The following is a 16,562-nucleotide window of genomic DNA, read 5'->3' as shown; positions in this document are numbered from 1 at the left end:
AAAGACATTAACTAGGTGAGAGCCATCTGTCAACCACAGCCGGACTACTAGCACCACCACCGCCGCTGCTGCTGCTGCCGGGGACAGGGACATGTGGACGTCGCGTCCGTACGTGGCCCTTTAAGAAACTCCATGTTTTCTCTACACGGTGCGTCAACATAAAAAAAAAGAAGCGAATGATGCTTGTTATGTAAAAACACGCTGAAGTGACTCGTAGTTTCGCGGGAGCTCTGTGGAACAGTGGCCACGCGTGGACCCCGTGTCGTGGTTTTCAAAAGTCAGTTGAGTTTAGCAGCGGAGCAGCGCCGTCTCGAGCGAGGAAGACGAAGAAGAAGAGGAAGGGGAAAAAAAAAAAACAACAACCCAGAAAGGCTTCACGCGACCAACTCAACATGAGTCCAGTGTGTTTTGCGGGACGTGTACACCTGACACATCACCCACTCGCGCTGTGGACGTGAGTTCTGGTCTCGCTGTGTTTTCTACCCCGCTTCAGAGACGGTAAGAGTCTTTAAAAAACAACAACAGAAGGTTTTTAAACTGTCACGGTAAAACTGAAAGTGTCAGCGATGAGGTTCCGATCTGCAGCTGCTGCTGCTGGAGGTTGGAGTTTAGGTTTTGTTTCTGGAGCATTTTGTTCATTTGTTGTTTTGGTTTCAGCCTAATTTTGCATTTAGAAGTGTATTTAACCCTCTACAACTTCATATTTTATGAATAATACTTAAAAACTTGGTCAATAATTAACATTTTTGAGGTTTAAATGTCTTGCTGGGGTCAAATTGTTCGTACATTTGAGGACAACAGGAGGGTTAAATGTTTCGGAAATGATTGTTAAGTTAAAACACATTTCTGGAGTCTATAGGTTTTGTTTCAACATGATTTTGTCAATTTGTTTGGTTGGTTTCACCCTAATTTTGCATTTATAAGTGTGTTTAACCGTCATGTTCTACGATATATTATCATATTTAAAGACTGAAGTGGAATATGTTATTTAAAGGGCTTTATGGGTAGTCAACAAAGACACTTAAAATACATCAAGGGAATAATTTTAATTATAGAACATTTCTTAAGGTTTAAATTGCTGGGGTCAAATTGTTAGTAAATGCTAGGATAACGGGAAGATTAAATGTTTTTAAGTCAGATAAAGAGTTGGGATGAAGTTGACTAAAGAAAAAGTTGAAACACAGATGATCATTTTATATTTTATGTTTTTCCTTTGAACAGTCAAAGGAAAATATGCCATTCTGTGAATTCAATACAATATTTAGTCAAAATTCAAAAAAGAATTTAGTCAAAATTCATAATTAATTCAATAAGTGGCCCTAAACTCCAAGGTGTAACACAGAATTGAACGGCAATTTTTTTGACCGCAGAGGAAAGTAAGACATGCAGTAGGAGACATGCCTCTTTATGTACCTTCCACTACCTTTTTAGAAGGAAACATTGCCCATGATGTTTGTTTGTAAAACACACATGGTGATGTGATATAACATGTTGTAATATAAATATTATATGGGCAGTTGGTAAAGGAATCTCTTTAAAAAAAAAAAAAAAACTCTAGCTAGAGATGTTAAAAGTTTTAATAAGTGTTTTAATTTATCCTTTATTTAACCGGGAAGTTCCCTTTTGAGAAACTAGATCTCTTTTTCCAGGGTCTTCCTGGTCAAGATAGTACAAATAGTTACAGAGACAAAACACTTTCAGATATAAAACTCACAACATAATCTAAAAACTAAAAGGTAGTAGTTAAAGGAGAGCGATAATAAAGTAAAAGTACACAGGCCATACCAACAAGATCTGAACCCCTTTAAAAATGTAAAACAACATGTTCCTTCTTGCTAAAATTGAAACCGGGAACAGTTCACAAATTTGTCTTTTTTAATATGTTTTTAATCCAGAACAAAGCAATACAGATCTTTTTTATCAGTAGCAAAATCTCCCCGAACTTGTGAGAGCTTTTTGTTTTTGTTTTTGTTTTTTTAAATCCCGACTCCACATGGAGATTGTGAATGCACTTCTCTGTTTAAACTGTGGTTTGGTGCTCAGTCTGTCTATTAAACACTGGACCCAACAAGAGACGTCTTAACTTGTGGTGGCACATTTTTACACTTGTTAGTCTTGTGAAATTACATATTTCTGTACATTTGTGAGGTTGTCGATCAGGATTTGACCCGGGATCACCTCCTGCTGCAAAGTACGGGGTTTTAATGCATGAAATGCGAGTTTCTTGGGGAGTTCCTCTGCATAGTGGTACAGAAAAGGCCTGACAATAGGGCGTCGGTGTTGGAGGTGTTGAGTAGATTTGTGTCCGTTTGGTTCTCCACAGCCTTCACTGTTACAGCAGCAGCAGCAGCAGCAGCAGCGTGTTGGATCAGAGGTGCAGTGACATAATCCTATTATTTCTGAGGAAGTGTCCTGTTATGGCCACAGAGGAGGGGGGGTGGGATTATGACTCCCAAACGCTGTCCTCGCTGCCGTCACACAGGAGGCAAATGCATCCTGCTCAGATTCAGGCCATTAAACCTAGAATAATGTGGTTTATTGGTATTTTAAATGATTGTAATGTGGCTTTAGGTCGTGCTTTTAGTGTAATCAAGACAATTTTCCACCTCTGTGGACAATAAAGATCTATTCTGTTGTTTTCATCGCGTAAAATATTGCATTAAAAGTACTTTTAATGTAGAATGCTTTTCCCCCCACACACTTGTCAATATTGTCACACGGTGTTGCTCCACAGACGGATGTTAAATATTATCTAACAAGACTTCACTCGGCTCAGTGGGTGTGATTTGTTTGGATGCTGCTCAGGAGAAGTCGTGGTCTTCTTTTAGATGACTTTGCTGTCAGTCCATGATCTGCACCATGTTTCAGTGGTTTGAGCTGTAAGTTCATCGCATTTGTCTTCACCGTGGACGACTGTGAGTTGCACGGTTTTGGAAACCATGTCCTTTTTATGAATGATCAATTATCATTATGTATAATTCATGGCGGAAGTGGACATTTTTGTCCTTAATGACTTAAGCAGGTAGTAAAATGTCAGAAAAATGAAAAGGTTTACCAAACCTGGAAATGATGATGTTCTCAAACATCTTTGTTTTGTCCACAAACCAAAGATTATGACTTCTATGTTTATGTGGAGCAAAGAAAGCCGAAGAAACTGATTTTTGGAAAAAAAAACGTTGAATAATCGTTGCAGCCCCATGGTAAATTGTCAAACCATAATCAGAATTTCAAACGATGCAATAAGCAAAACTTTTTCACCGCGTTATACTTATTAACGATTTACCATTAAAGCTCTGGTGTGTAACTTCTGTCACTGAAACACTGGCACCTCATACCTCAGGTGAATCTTTAGAGTTCTCCAACTGTTCACCTTCAACGTTCATTTCGGAATCTTACTCATGTGTCAGGGAACGGGGGTTAATTCCTTTGCTGCCAAATTGCGATTCTGGAGGCTTGGAAATGGGAGTTCAGATTCTTTTTATTTACCACTTAACCACTTGATTTGCAATCGGCACTTGTGTATTTACAGGCGGCTTGTGGTCTCTCTCGTGTAAACAAACCCCATTCTTCACCTCCATTCATTGAGAAATATCTCTCATCACCAGCCTCTAATCATAATGAAGATAAGATTGTCATTTTCACTGTGGCGGGCAGAGGGCACGCTGGTTTATTTGACTGTCTCACTGAAGACACTGAACATTATGGCCCCAAACGATTATTACAAAACGGGGGCTTTCATTCTGAAAATAACACTTTGAATGATGCAACGGTGTCTGACTTCCTGTCCTGCTCATCATCTGTCAGAAATCGTATACATACAGGAAATAAATGATGTTACAGCAGCCAATGTACCACAGCGTCTTGAAGGAACATAAATCAATCAATAAATAAATAAAGTAGCCAGCTCATTTCAGCTTATCACCATTCCAGCCAGCTTCTTCACTAAATTACAGAAAATACTCCAAATGTTTCCAGAACTTATTAAGCTTATTTTGTAGTTGTGTAACTCGGCCACTGTGCTGCAACACGAATGCACACATGCCATCCATTGTTTAGCTTCCAAAAAAACCCACACACATTGAATAAAGCTCTTACATTTTTAGAGGTATAGCAACATTTTCTGGATAAATATTCAATTAGCAAGTCCGTGCTCCGCGCTTCCACTTGTTTCAAGTTCAAGTCGACGAGTGCTCGTTTCAAATAATCGGTATTATTATTATTGTTTGTTCAGGCAACATTGTCCCCGTCATTCCTCCCCTGCATATCTGATGTAACAGATACACGTACATTGAGTTCCGACTTGCACAATGGAGGCCCTTTTTATATCTCAGTACATTTGCAAATGTAGCATGAAGCACATGCTCGTAGCGGTTCTTTGCGTGTCGACTCTGGTTTTTAAATGCAGAACAGGCAGAACTCGATACTTGATGTTTGTTAACGGTTAGACGTTTAAGATATCGCGAATGAAGCTGAAAAAGGAACTTTATCGCGTTACTGACGGTTGCAAATGCTCAATAACTTCTTCCAAACCAGCTGGAAACTGGAGCTCTGAATGTCTGTGATAATCCCACTATCATCTGAGATCTGGGAATGTGGATAATATAAATCTCCCAAGTTAGTCTTGGAAGAGGGAAAATCAAGAGAAGTGGTAATATTCTCCCGTAAACTGTGTTGTTTGTTGTGAACACAGTTTACAGCCTGAATTCCTGGCTCAGCTCAGACCTTCTGTATTTACCTAGTGTCGCATGCAAATAGTCTTTCCTGTAATTTGGGATTATTGCCCTCATTGTGGCCGCACTTTATCGCTATATGACTTTGTTGTTGTTCTCAGATTTCAGCAGTTACATGTCGGGGCCACGAGTTTCGTTGTCTTGTCGTTTTCGTCACGCTGGTGCGGTTTCACAGGTAGATTTCGCTCTCTGAATAATCCTCGGGATTGAATGAGCTGTGCATTTTGAGTGGCTCATGATTAGCAGAGCTTGAGTTTTTCTTAAAGCCATTAGCTGCCCCCCCGGTCTGTCCCCCTTTCTTTCGCTCTCTTAGTCTCTCTTTCCCTTACTCACTCTGGCACGGTGCCCGAGACACAGCTGTGAAAATTACAGGTCTGTTTCATGGAAACGCAGAAGAAGAGGAGGAGGAGGAGGTGGAGGAGGCTGGTGTGGTGGGGAAGGAAGGAGAAAAGAGGGCAGAGACCCACAGCCCTGGCGTCAGCTGTCGTCCGAGTCCACAGCTGCAGTGGATGTGTTTCTCGTTTCTCACACACAGTGTGATTGTTCGTGTGTGTGTGTCTGTGTGTGTGTGTGTGTGTTGGAGTGGAGCGAGGCCTTAAACGTGCTCAAACAGAACAGAAGCCCTCACTGTGATTGACAAACATCAGGCTCCTCCAGTGAAAAGCACATGGCACCGAGCGTCCTTCAGCTTGGCAGATGCTGAAAGAATGAGTGAGTCTCTGGCAGGCGGGTGTGTACACACACACACACGCACACACACGCACACGTGCACGCACACGCGCGCACACACACGCACACACATGTACACACACACAGACTCCTTCTTTAGCTGGGTTAAAAATCCAGAGAGCGAGGCCTCCCATCAGAGAGTCATTGTTCGCGATCGGGATGACAATCTCCTCGCTCCGTCTCCATTCTCTGTTCTATTTCAATCCGTCACTCTCTTGTCTCCTCACCCCCCTCCTCCCTCTCCTCCCCTCTCCGCTCCGTCGCCGACTCCCACAAGTTGTCTTAATCTCCCCCCCCCCCCTTGTTCCCTCCGCCGCTCGCGCTCAAAGAAAAAGCCCGCGTCTGACGACTCAGTGTCTCAGCAGAGCTGTCGGGGTAAAGAGAAACAGGAGGGGCGAGCGCTGCAGGATGAGATGTCGGGTGTGAGGTTCCCTCTTCGCTCTCATTCATCTCTCGTGCTTTGCTTCGATCGCTCTGAGATCGGTCTTCATTACTGTCACTTTCTGTGTTTTGTTTTTTCCCCCCCGTCTTCCTTCTAATACCGTTTTTGCCAGTCAGGCTCTTTGGAGAGGAACGGCAGAAGATACAGATAATTACACTTCCTGTCCAGTCGGTGCCCTGTGCTTCTTAACTCGCCTATAAACTTTACAGCAGTAGGTTTAAGTCGAGCTGTCCTAAAATGACTGACAAATAATTGAGCTGTTGACGAGTTGGCACCATGTCGAGCAGTGAATTTGACGGCTTTTACATCTCTGTGCTATACGCCGTCGCTCGTCCTTTTACTGGTATGGTTAAAAAAAAAAAAAAAAAAAGAGCACATGGTTGGTTCTCTCCGGGTTCTCCGTCTTCCTCCCACAGTCCAAAAACATAAAATATGAGGATTAGGTAAATTGGACAATCTAAATAGGTGTGAGTGAGGATAAAAGCGGTAGAAAATGGATGGATGTCTTCATGGTCTAACTATGGAATTAGATTTGTGTCAGTATTTTCAAACAACACTATTCACAAAGCATCCACCAATAACCCTGCAGTCGACCAGTTCCAGCCGATTTCCCCCCACAAAAGCAGCGATTTCCTTCAAGTCTGCCTGGTTCTTTCCGCGGAAAAGATGCGTTTTCATGCTTTCCTCTTCTAAAACAACAGGTTAGAATATTACGACTTTATTCTTGTTAATTTACGACTTTAATCTCTTAAATTTACACTTTTATTCTCGTAAATGTACAACTTTATTTTCGTAAATTTACGACTTTAATCTCGTAAATTTACGACTTTAATCTCGTAAATTTACAATTTTATTCTCGTAAATGTACAACTTTATTCTTGTAAATTTACGACTTTAATCTCGTTAATTTACGACTTTAGTCTCGTTAATTTACGACTTTATTCTCACAACTTTAATCTCCTAATATTATGACTTTAATCTCATAAACTAAGACTTTTAGACTTTAATCTCCTAAATTAAGACTTTAATCTTGTAAATGTACAACTTTAATCTCGTAAATTTACGACTTTAATCTCGTACATTTATGACTTTAATCTCATAAATTAAGATTTTTAGATTTTAATCTCGTAAATTAAGACTTAAATCTCGTAAATTTACGACTTTAAATTAAGGCCCTAATACCCCTAACTTTTCATTGACAATTGTTGGTAAAACTCTCAAATAATCTCCAAACACACGACAATGAATGACAGCGCAAGAGAGAGCTGGGAATATGACGTCATCGTTTTCCTAAAGTATCGTATCCGCCTTCTACATGGAAAATGTGAGGCCGGCGTTTTGAGATTTTCCCACTCTGGGAGGCGGTTTTCAAAAAATACCGTTTTAGAAGTATGCATATTTACCTTAACCTGTTTCTGTGTGCAAGATGTTAGCCTGCTCCAACATACCCGTTTCAAATAAATGGGTCATTATCAGAGTTTGCTGATGACCATTTGAATCAGGTGTGTTAGAGCAGGGAAACGTCTAAAACATGCAGGACAGTGCATTCCCCAGCACCAGGATTGAAAAACCCTGCTTTAATATGTTAAAATGTGTTTTTCTCCACATTCTACTAGGGGGCCCCCGCATCACCAGGGGGCCCACAAGCAGCTGCTTAGTTTCGCTTACACCTTTTGCCGGCTCTGCTAACAGCATTGTCTTGAGAAATGCAGAATAGCGTTTCAGCTCGACTAACATGTTTCCCTGCATTTTAAAAGTCTGAGTTGTTGTAGTTTGAGTTGGACTCGCACGATAATTAGATTTCGACTGACGTTGAGAAATAACAGTCTGTTCTGCTGTGTTGCACACTCGGGATTTTTCACAGTGATGTGCCTTAGTGTGCTGGAAAGTTTTGTTTTTTTTAGATATTTTTCACCGCTGTCAGTGTCACGGCTGTCTTGGCGTCATTATATATACCCTGTTTGTTTTCATGCCTTTTACCTGGAAAATCCCCAATTTTCTACTTTGGTTCCTTTTGTTTGTGAACCCACACAAACACATTTGTGTGTGTGTGAATAACTCTCTCACACACACACACACACACACACACAAACGGAGCAGTCGTGTATCACACCACGGTTGCCATTAGCCGTACAAAACACAAACACGTCTCTGTCACACGTTGTAAAAACAAGCAAACATACACTGTTCTCCGATCCCGCCGAGTGATTTACTGAATCATTTGTGTACTGAAGGCGCATATAAGATAATTATAATATTGATGTTTTTAAAATAAACTGTACTCCTTTTTATTATGTTGTGAACTGGCCTGTGTCTGGCTGCTTTTCGTTATGTGCCTAAACAAATCACTCTGGTTTCGAGGTTTGGTTGTTTGTTACATTTTTGGTGTGTTAACACATTCCTTGTGTGTGTGTGTGTGACCACAGTCACAACACCCGGGAGGGGCATTGTTCACAAGAGTTGGAGGCAGAAAGACACAGTTTGGCGTTGTTGATGCGCCAACCGCTTTTACACATCGTGACGGCAAAACAACTCTCGGGGAGGTTTTTTTTTGTCATTGTAGATCATTGTGAATGATGACGAGGAGCGAAAATCGAGGAAGCTCTGGGACTTTAATGTGAACCTCATGTCTGGTCCGCGTCCGTTCTCCTTCAAACTCAGCCTGTGGCTTGTATGTTTTCTGTGGGGGACCAGAAGAGGAAGTGTGTCTGTCGGGGGGGACCAGAATCTGAATCTGGTTTATTGGACTCGTGATTGTCCATCGAGTCCGATGATGATGTCTTTGAGCGGTGAGTCTTCTGATGGCTGAATAGACCTGTCCTGGACCCACAGGTTCTGTTGCAGCTTTGGCGTGAACAGAATACTGTATGTGGTAATGGTGTTGGTGCCAGAATGGATGTAGGTCCACAAAGTGCTGCAGGGGGTACGCAATCCCCAGAAGCACTGTCTTTACCATGATGAGGTAATTCCTGTGGCATGGGTGGGCCCAGGACGGGCTGACCCACAAGGCAATGGGGCTATTTGCCCATAGTTGAGGGAGTCCACCGGTGGGGGGGGGGACTGCACACCACGTCTCTGGGGACACACGGCAGCTCCGAGATCCCCAGCCTGGATTCAGTGGTGCGGAGCCCAGTTACCATGTGTGGCCACGAGGAGGCGCTGCAGAAGTCTTGGTGGTTCAGAGGCTATGTACCGGCAGATGAGGCTTAAGCACTTGGCTCTTCTTCTCGCCCCCTCTAGGGGGGGCTAGCCAGCGGCAATAGTTGCAAGCAGAAAGTAGCATGCACTACCTACGAGCAATTCTGCACTACTGCACTCAACGTCAAGTAGGTTTTCACAGTAGTTTAGTAGTAGTTTGCGAAGTTTGCCTTGGTAAAAAAGGTTGAAAAGGCTGAGGAATAAATAGAGATTAAGGTAATTAACTTGTAAATTAAAAAGAAACAGCATAGGTACAAAAAGAAAATGGAGAAACCTCTACACAAACACAGGCAATCAGACAAATTGCCCAGTCCGTGTATACGTGCAATAGTGTTGTCAGCCATACGCTCACTTTCAAAAGGTTAAAATGACATTAATCATAATAAGACCAAGACATCAAAATTCAATTAAATATTAACAATAAAACAGACATTAAAATTATAAGAGATAAAAGTGTAATTTGCCAATAAAAGTTAATAAAATGCGCTAAAGTGATTATTAGAAAATTTAAGAGAAAGCTTCAGTAATCAATAATGTTTGGGGCAGAGTAACTGAATGCCGCTTCACTTTGTTTGGTTCTGCTTCTGAGGGAAAACACAGTAAACCTCTTCCTGATGATCTTAGAGCTCTGGATGCTTTATAGGGAGCTAATTAGTCTAGGATGAGCTTTGAAGACCAAGAGTAAGATTTTGAAATCCATCCTCTGACTCACAGGAAGCCAGTGTAGTGATCTGAGGACTGGTGTGATGTGGTCCAGTTTCCTGGTATTTGTCAGGACTCTGGCAGCAGCATTCTGGACTACTCGCAGCTGCTCGATTGTTTTTTGTTTTTTTTATTAAGACCTGTGAAGACACCATCATAATAATCTAGAAAATGAAAGCATGAACAGGTTTTTCTGTCTTGTTTAGACCCGAAAACCCTTGATCCTTGCAATGTTCTTCAGGTGGTAATTGCCAGACTTAGTGATAGCTTTTAGGTGGTTGTTAAAATTCAGGTCTGAGTCAATAATTACACCAAGTTTTCTGGCTTGATTTGTAGCACTCAATGACACAGAGTCAAGGAGAGCACTGACTTTTGACCTTTTAATTTTTGGAGCCAAAAAACAAGCTGCGCTGGAGAAAGTTCCCGGCACATTCACTCATTGATTTGATTGATTGAATACACTTGAAAGTAAGGGACTGTAGTCATGTGATGACTCTGAATAAAAACGTGTGTGTCATCTGCAGAGATGTTGTAATATGTTATTAGCTGTAGCTAGAGACTCGGTATGTAGATGTTGAATAGAAGTGGTCCGAGAATGGACCCTTGAGGAACCCCGCACGCCGTCTTGGTTCCCTCAGACTCATACTTACCACCTGAGACAAAGTATTCCCTTTCTTCTAAGTAGGATTTGAACCAGTAAACCTGTCCCTGCTGATCTCAGGGCTCTGGATGCTTCATATCCTCTGACTCACAGGAAGCCAGTGTAGTGGGTTAAATGCTTAAGTTTTGATTCAACAGCATTTCTCCAGAATACTGACTTGAGTATGTTTTCAGTTTTGTTTAGCTGCTAATTGCTCCACGATGTCCACCATCTCGTCACTAACTGTGTCCGTCTGCTGTTTGCCGTTGAGCAGGTTGTGTGTAGTGCTTATTTTTAGGGCCTTTTTCCCCCCCTCACTGTAAACAGATAAAACCACCAAAAAAACACGAACGACACAAACGGCAGCGAAATAATGCGCTGGAATTAGCTGCAAGGCTCCATAAACCCGCACACAGCTGCAGATTCAGGTGATAATTTATCTTTTCACAGTCACTTTGGCTCCACATTTATTACGTTCTCTCTACAAACCTTAGAGGAACATAATCTAATGAAGTAAATACTGTTTATCACTGAACTGTGCTGTAAAAAACGGGGAAAACCAAAGAGTATAATAAACCATGCTTAAAAACAACTTTACCTCCTTTACCTTTATTTCCTATAAATAATCTGGGAGTTCAAGTGGATGCTGTGGATATTTCTGTAAAGTTTTGTTTCGAGTGCTCTGATGCCGTGGCAGCTTGTAGGCGTCCGATTTCTCAGGCGGGGGGGGGGTGGCCAAGTAGAGGACGGGATCAATAAAGTATTACTGTGTTATTTCACTGGCTGCGGCGCTGTCTCTCCAACGCCAGAATGAAAGATTCTTCATCTTCAAGAAATCTCTCTGGAGACGAGGGTTTCTGGGGGGAGGTTGACGATCGTGGGACACACCTCGGTCAAGCTTCCATGTAAGGGACTAAAAGACAATTTCTGTTACGCTGCCCTTTTTCAGTGTTAATTTCTCTTGGTTATTTATATTTATTTCATGATGTGCCTTTTTCCTGAAATTTGGAAAAAAGAGTAAATCAGGGGTATTCAATTAAATAAATTAAATTATAACTTATCAGTCCCGCAGGGGAAATTCCTTCTCTGCATTTAACCCATCCTCTACTTGAAGTCTTCCTAGAATTAGGAGCAGCAGGCAGCCACTGAAGCAGCGCCCGGGGAGCAATGGGGGTTGGGTACCTTGGGGTGGGGACTCAAACTTGGCCATGGGCTGCCCAAATCCTGAGAGGTCCAGTTAGAAAGTGGTAAAAAAAACAAAAAAAAAACAGATTAGAGCTCTAATCTCAACAAAGTCAGTGTGGTTCACTTTAGCACCGCTGCTGTAATCATGTGTCCCGACCCCGGAATGAGGTAGGACGTTCAGAAAATGCTGACGCGCCGTATCCAGTGTGGCTCCAGCTCTCTGACGTGATTGGCCGAGTGTTGTTACGCGGTAATTAACAGCGCGTGTAATTGGTATTTATTTCCTCAAGGGCTGGAAAAGCTGCGGCAGTTAAAAAAAGAAATCCTCCTACTTCGACTTCTCTCTTTAGGGGTCACGTCGAATCATCTGCCGCCATCTTGCCGGCAGATGATTCTTGTTTGTTTTTTAAATGATTTATGGAAATAGGTCTGGGTTCTGATAGGACACGGTCTTGTACCGCTACCAGATGGTGAAGTGGGATACTGCAGGACCCCGATGTGCGAGTTTACCAGGGTCCACAATACGCGACGCGCACTTCATCATGTACTACAGGATGACGAAAACATCTTTGTTTTTCACAGATCTGCACAAATATCACACAGTGATCGTTTCAAACATGTTATTCAAACTAAAATAAGAATAATTCTGTAAAAAAAATCGGAATCGCAATTTATTCAAAATCGTTCCGCCCTATACTTTGGACATTATCACAGTTCCAGTGTTCTGTTTTACCTGCTCAGGGACAACACGTGTATAACTTAGCCCCAGGCTAACTCTGGTGCTGTTATTTACCTTCACACCACTTCCCTGTGAGAATAAACAAAAAAGACATCAATAAAAACACAAATACTGCGCCGATCGCTGACAGAATTCGCTTTTGATTCAACGACACACACGCACAGTGAGTGCGAGGAAGCGTTTATTCACCCCGGTTTGAGTTGTGCATCTCTCTCTCTCTCTCTCTCTCTGCAGTGCGTGTTTATTGCAGCGCAGGTCAGATCTCAGCAGTCTCCACTCCCTGAGCATCGCGTGGCGCTCATGCCTCATTAACTCGACACACTGGGCTCGTTTACAGCTGTTAATTACACACTGTAACGCCGATCGCGACGGAGACAATTAGCATCTATCCCAATTACGCCGGATTCCGATAACGCGGAGTCAGTGTTGGCTTGAAAAGGTTTTTAAAAGTGTTGATGGGAGCAGATGCAGATGAAGTTGAGTGAGTCCTGTAAGCTGAGCAGTCTGACTCTAATAAATGATGAGCACAGACAGATCACTCATCCATATTATTAGATTGCATGTGTCATTAAGAGAAGAGGATACAGTTAATGAGACTAATTAAGAGGGACGCGTGCCTTCTATTTTCTGCTGTGATTCATCTAAATGGAGGGAAGATTCTCTGGAATATTCCTCTAGGAATTCATTTTTCATTCTTTTTTTCATTCATTAATAACGTGACATTGATCTCATTACATCTACTTGGCTCTCGCACCGACTTTATGTCAGCTATCATTTGCATTATGTGGGCATTTATTATATTAGCCTTTAAATTGACAGCAAAAATGTTACGAGAGGTTAATAAACTGTCTTTTTTTTTATTTAGAATAACAGAATAAAACTCAAAGATACTCAAATTACTGTGATATAAAAAACACAAAAATGGATTTCTACAATATTTCTGTACAGATTTTATATAGATAGTTTTCTTAAAGGGACATTTCAGGTGAACAATGTATAAAGGGAAAAAGTAATGGTGAGATGAGCTTCTGCGTGATTGGAGGAAGTGTCTGAAAGGCGGAGCCAGTTTTTGATTGACAACGTTGCAGAAACGTACACGTTTTTACGTATTTACTCTGCAATATATACCATTATCGTTTGTAAATAACACTATTATGGCATTTCAGTTTTACATAATTATCATAATTAGTTAACTTGTTCTAGTTGTTCGTTTGCAGAATTTATGGAGAAATAACTGGGCTTGAAATGAGCTTCCCCTGTTTCTAATGGCACTTTTCCACTACGCAGTTCAAGTACTTTTTTCTTGTTTTGCTTTTCCATTCGTGATCGTACCTGGTACCTGGTGCTTTTTTAGTACCTGATACTAAAATGTGACATCATCATCTGTAGATCAGTTAAAAAGAATTTAAAAATCCTCATTCAGTCTTAACGACTCTTTACTTGCACTACTTCACCGCTGCCTGTACACCAGTGCATTTAATATTTATATGCTTACTGAGTCTGTATACACAATATCCACTATTTATTTATCTACCTGCAACGCAATATTTCTCTCACCTTCATTCATAGTATATAATGTGCATAACTTGTCCTGTACATAATGCACATAGACTATAGTCCTTTTTCTGTTTTTCTCTGCTTTATCTTTCTTTAATCCTTTAATAAATAAAGTTTAAAAAAATAAATACATTTATCTTATCTTATTTTGGTTTTATTTTCTTAAAACCAAAACCCGTCGGCCGTCAAGTGCGCGGACCCGGATTCTCCTCCCGAGTACCACCGCTGGTGCACGCGCCACACTTTGAGAACCCGCCATCCATTTCCTCACATGCAGCTCCTTTTAAACTTTGAGTCGAGCTGCCTCAGAGGCGAAACCTCGGCTGTGATAATAATCGATGTCAGATCGATAGTTTGGAGCAGAGTGCACGGAGAGGAGATTTTAAAAAACAACAACAATAACAACAACATAAAAAAAACAGTTTCGAGTGGAAATAGAAAGCAATTGTTCCACTCCCGAGTCCCTGTAGGAGGATGACAGCAGAGCAGAGGGATGTCCCGGTAATGCAGGCAGCGCATGGATATATTATCTCCAGCATGCCACTTCGGAAGTAGGTCACCGCTCACCGATTTGTTCACCATGTCTCCAGCTACTGTGAGCTGCTCTCTCCGCGGATCTCTCTCCGGCTCCGCAGCCCCGCCGACACACTAGGAAGTGGGCAGAAGACACAGCGCACAGGACGAGGATTAATATTATTATTATTTTTTTTAATATTATTACTGTTAAGGGTTTTGTTTGTTTTTTTAAAATCCATTTTTCCTGCGGATCGGCGTTCATTTCCGATGGGACACGCAAGGTAAACCACGATGAATCGCGACTGTTCGTTTCTGCCGTCACACTTGGAGACGCGGCGGGGATCGCGGGGTTCGTGAATTGTGATTTCGGCATCTCGCACCGAAAACTCGGCGTGTTGACGGCGGAGATTTGCTCCGTCGACGCACGGTGTGCGGCTGTTTAGTGACTCGTTTCCTCCACTTCTTGTAATCGCAGCTTGTGCTACAGTACGACAGGCGGGCTGTCAGATTAACGCTGTCCACCAACCAACACCAACACTAACACTGACACCACCATGGCCAAGTACGAGCTCCAGCAGAGCCTCTGCTTTATCACACACACACACACACACACACACTAACAGTCAGAGGACCAGCACAGCGTTTTCTCATATAAATGAAAATCATCCACAAATCCGCGAGTGGATGTGTGTGTGTGTGTGTGTGTGTGTAACTGCTGAACCTGCATGGAGGTGAAGGGTGGAAGAGGAAGATGAAGAGGAGGAGGAGGAGGTGGTGGAGGATGGTTCTAGTGTTGGTGGTGTAACAGTGTCACTGTGTTGGTGGACGTTTACTTTTCAAAGTAAACACTGCATTGCTGTAATCATGTGTGCACGTAACTTGTTACATCGGAAGCCGTCTGAGAAAAGCAACACGTGACGTTTTCGTGCACCCACCGGCCGCTTTATTAGGTACACAGGAGTGGTTTTTACACTTAAGAATAGTCCGCTTAGACTCGGTACGTTTGGGGACTCTGAGGCGGCGCTGCATCGAGGGTTGCTGAAGGAGACGGCGAGCGATAAACAAGAAAACTCGCTCATTTGTTGGTTATAATGCAGGGAAACTTCTGTTTCCACCACATAAGAGCAAAACATGGAGTTGCATCTCGGTTCTCAGTTCAATTAAGGGTGCATTCACCCCTGTCCTTCTTAATCAAACCCGAGTTTGTTTGCAAACACTAGTCCGCCTTAAAAACGTAGGTCTTCGTTCGCTTCAAGAGAACCCCATGCAGGAAGCGGACTACAATGTAGGGCATTGTGGGTACAACGCAACCAAAACATAGGCACGTGTAGAACGATAGCGGGGACAAATGCTTGAGTCCATTGTTGTAGCGTATATGTGTCGCATGTTCACATAAAGGTGTGAACGCGCAACCTTAAAAACCCAGGTCTCAGTTCTGCTTCAAGTGAACGGAATGCAGGAAACGGGACTACAACGCAGGGCATTGTGGGTAAAAACAACCAAAAACATTGCATTAACCAATAGAAGAGCACGTTTTCTTGTTCATCGTTCGTTCAACCGACGTTTTTAGGGGGACCAGAGTTTGCAACCGGACTTTCCGAGCAAAGAAGGACTGGTGTGAATGCACCTTTTAATGCTGCTGTAGCCTAATTCAAGCTTCGACATGGTGTGTGTGTGTGTGTCTGTGTTTATCTTGGTTTGATTGAGTTGCTGTTGCTTTTCTATAAATTATTCTGCACCTGCAGAATTGCTGCTCACTAAAATCATCCATTCATCCATCTTCTATCGCTTTATCCTCCACATGACGGTTGCGGAGGGCACTGGTGCCAATCTCAGCTGACATAGGGTGAAAGGCCATCAGTCCATCACAGGGACACATATAGAGACTAACAACCATCCACTCCGTCCCAAATTGTGCCTAAACCCCAAATCTGCATGTTTTTGGACTGTGGGAGGAACCTGTAGAACCAGAAAGGCTGCTCACTCACAGTTTTCTCTTTTTTTTTTTGGGACCATTCTGTGTTAACCCCTAGAAATGGTTGCTGTGTGTGAAAATTCCAGTCGATCAGCAGTTTGTGGAGTACGCAGAGCAGCCTCCCACATTCACAGTCATCTTCTTACCCT

General features: G+C 42.3%; 1 protein-coding gene across 3 annotated transcripts in view; it reads left to right on the top strand.

The window, feature by feature from the left end:
- bahd1 (bromo adjacent homology domain containing 1) overlaps positions 1–16,562 on the top strand; it is a 39,189-nt gene continuing 22,627 nt past the window's right edge. For 2 of the 3 annotated variants that reach the window (XR_009233749.1, XM_058615145.1), the window contains exon 1: positions 1–498. The gene's annotated coding sequence lies outside the window, so the exon portion shown is untranslated. Of the gene's footprint in view, positions 499–14,317; positions 14,720–16,562 lie in introns of those variants that run through there. The other variant, XM_058615146.1, reaches the window with a different exon arrangement.

This window comes from Solea solea, chromosome 18 (genome assembly GCF_958295425.1).
Source record: "Solea solea chromosome 18, fSolSol10.1, whole genome shotgun sequence".
Lineage (NCBI taxonomy): Eukaryota > Metazoa > Chordata > Actinopteri > Pleuronectiformes > Soleidae > Solea > Solea solea.
This window is presented reverse-complemented; position numbering and strand designations above follow the sequence as displayed.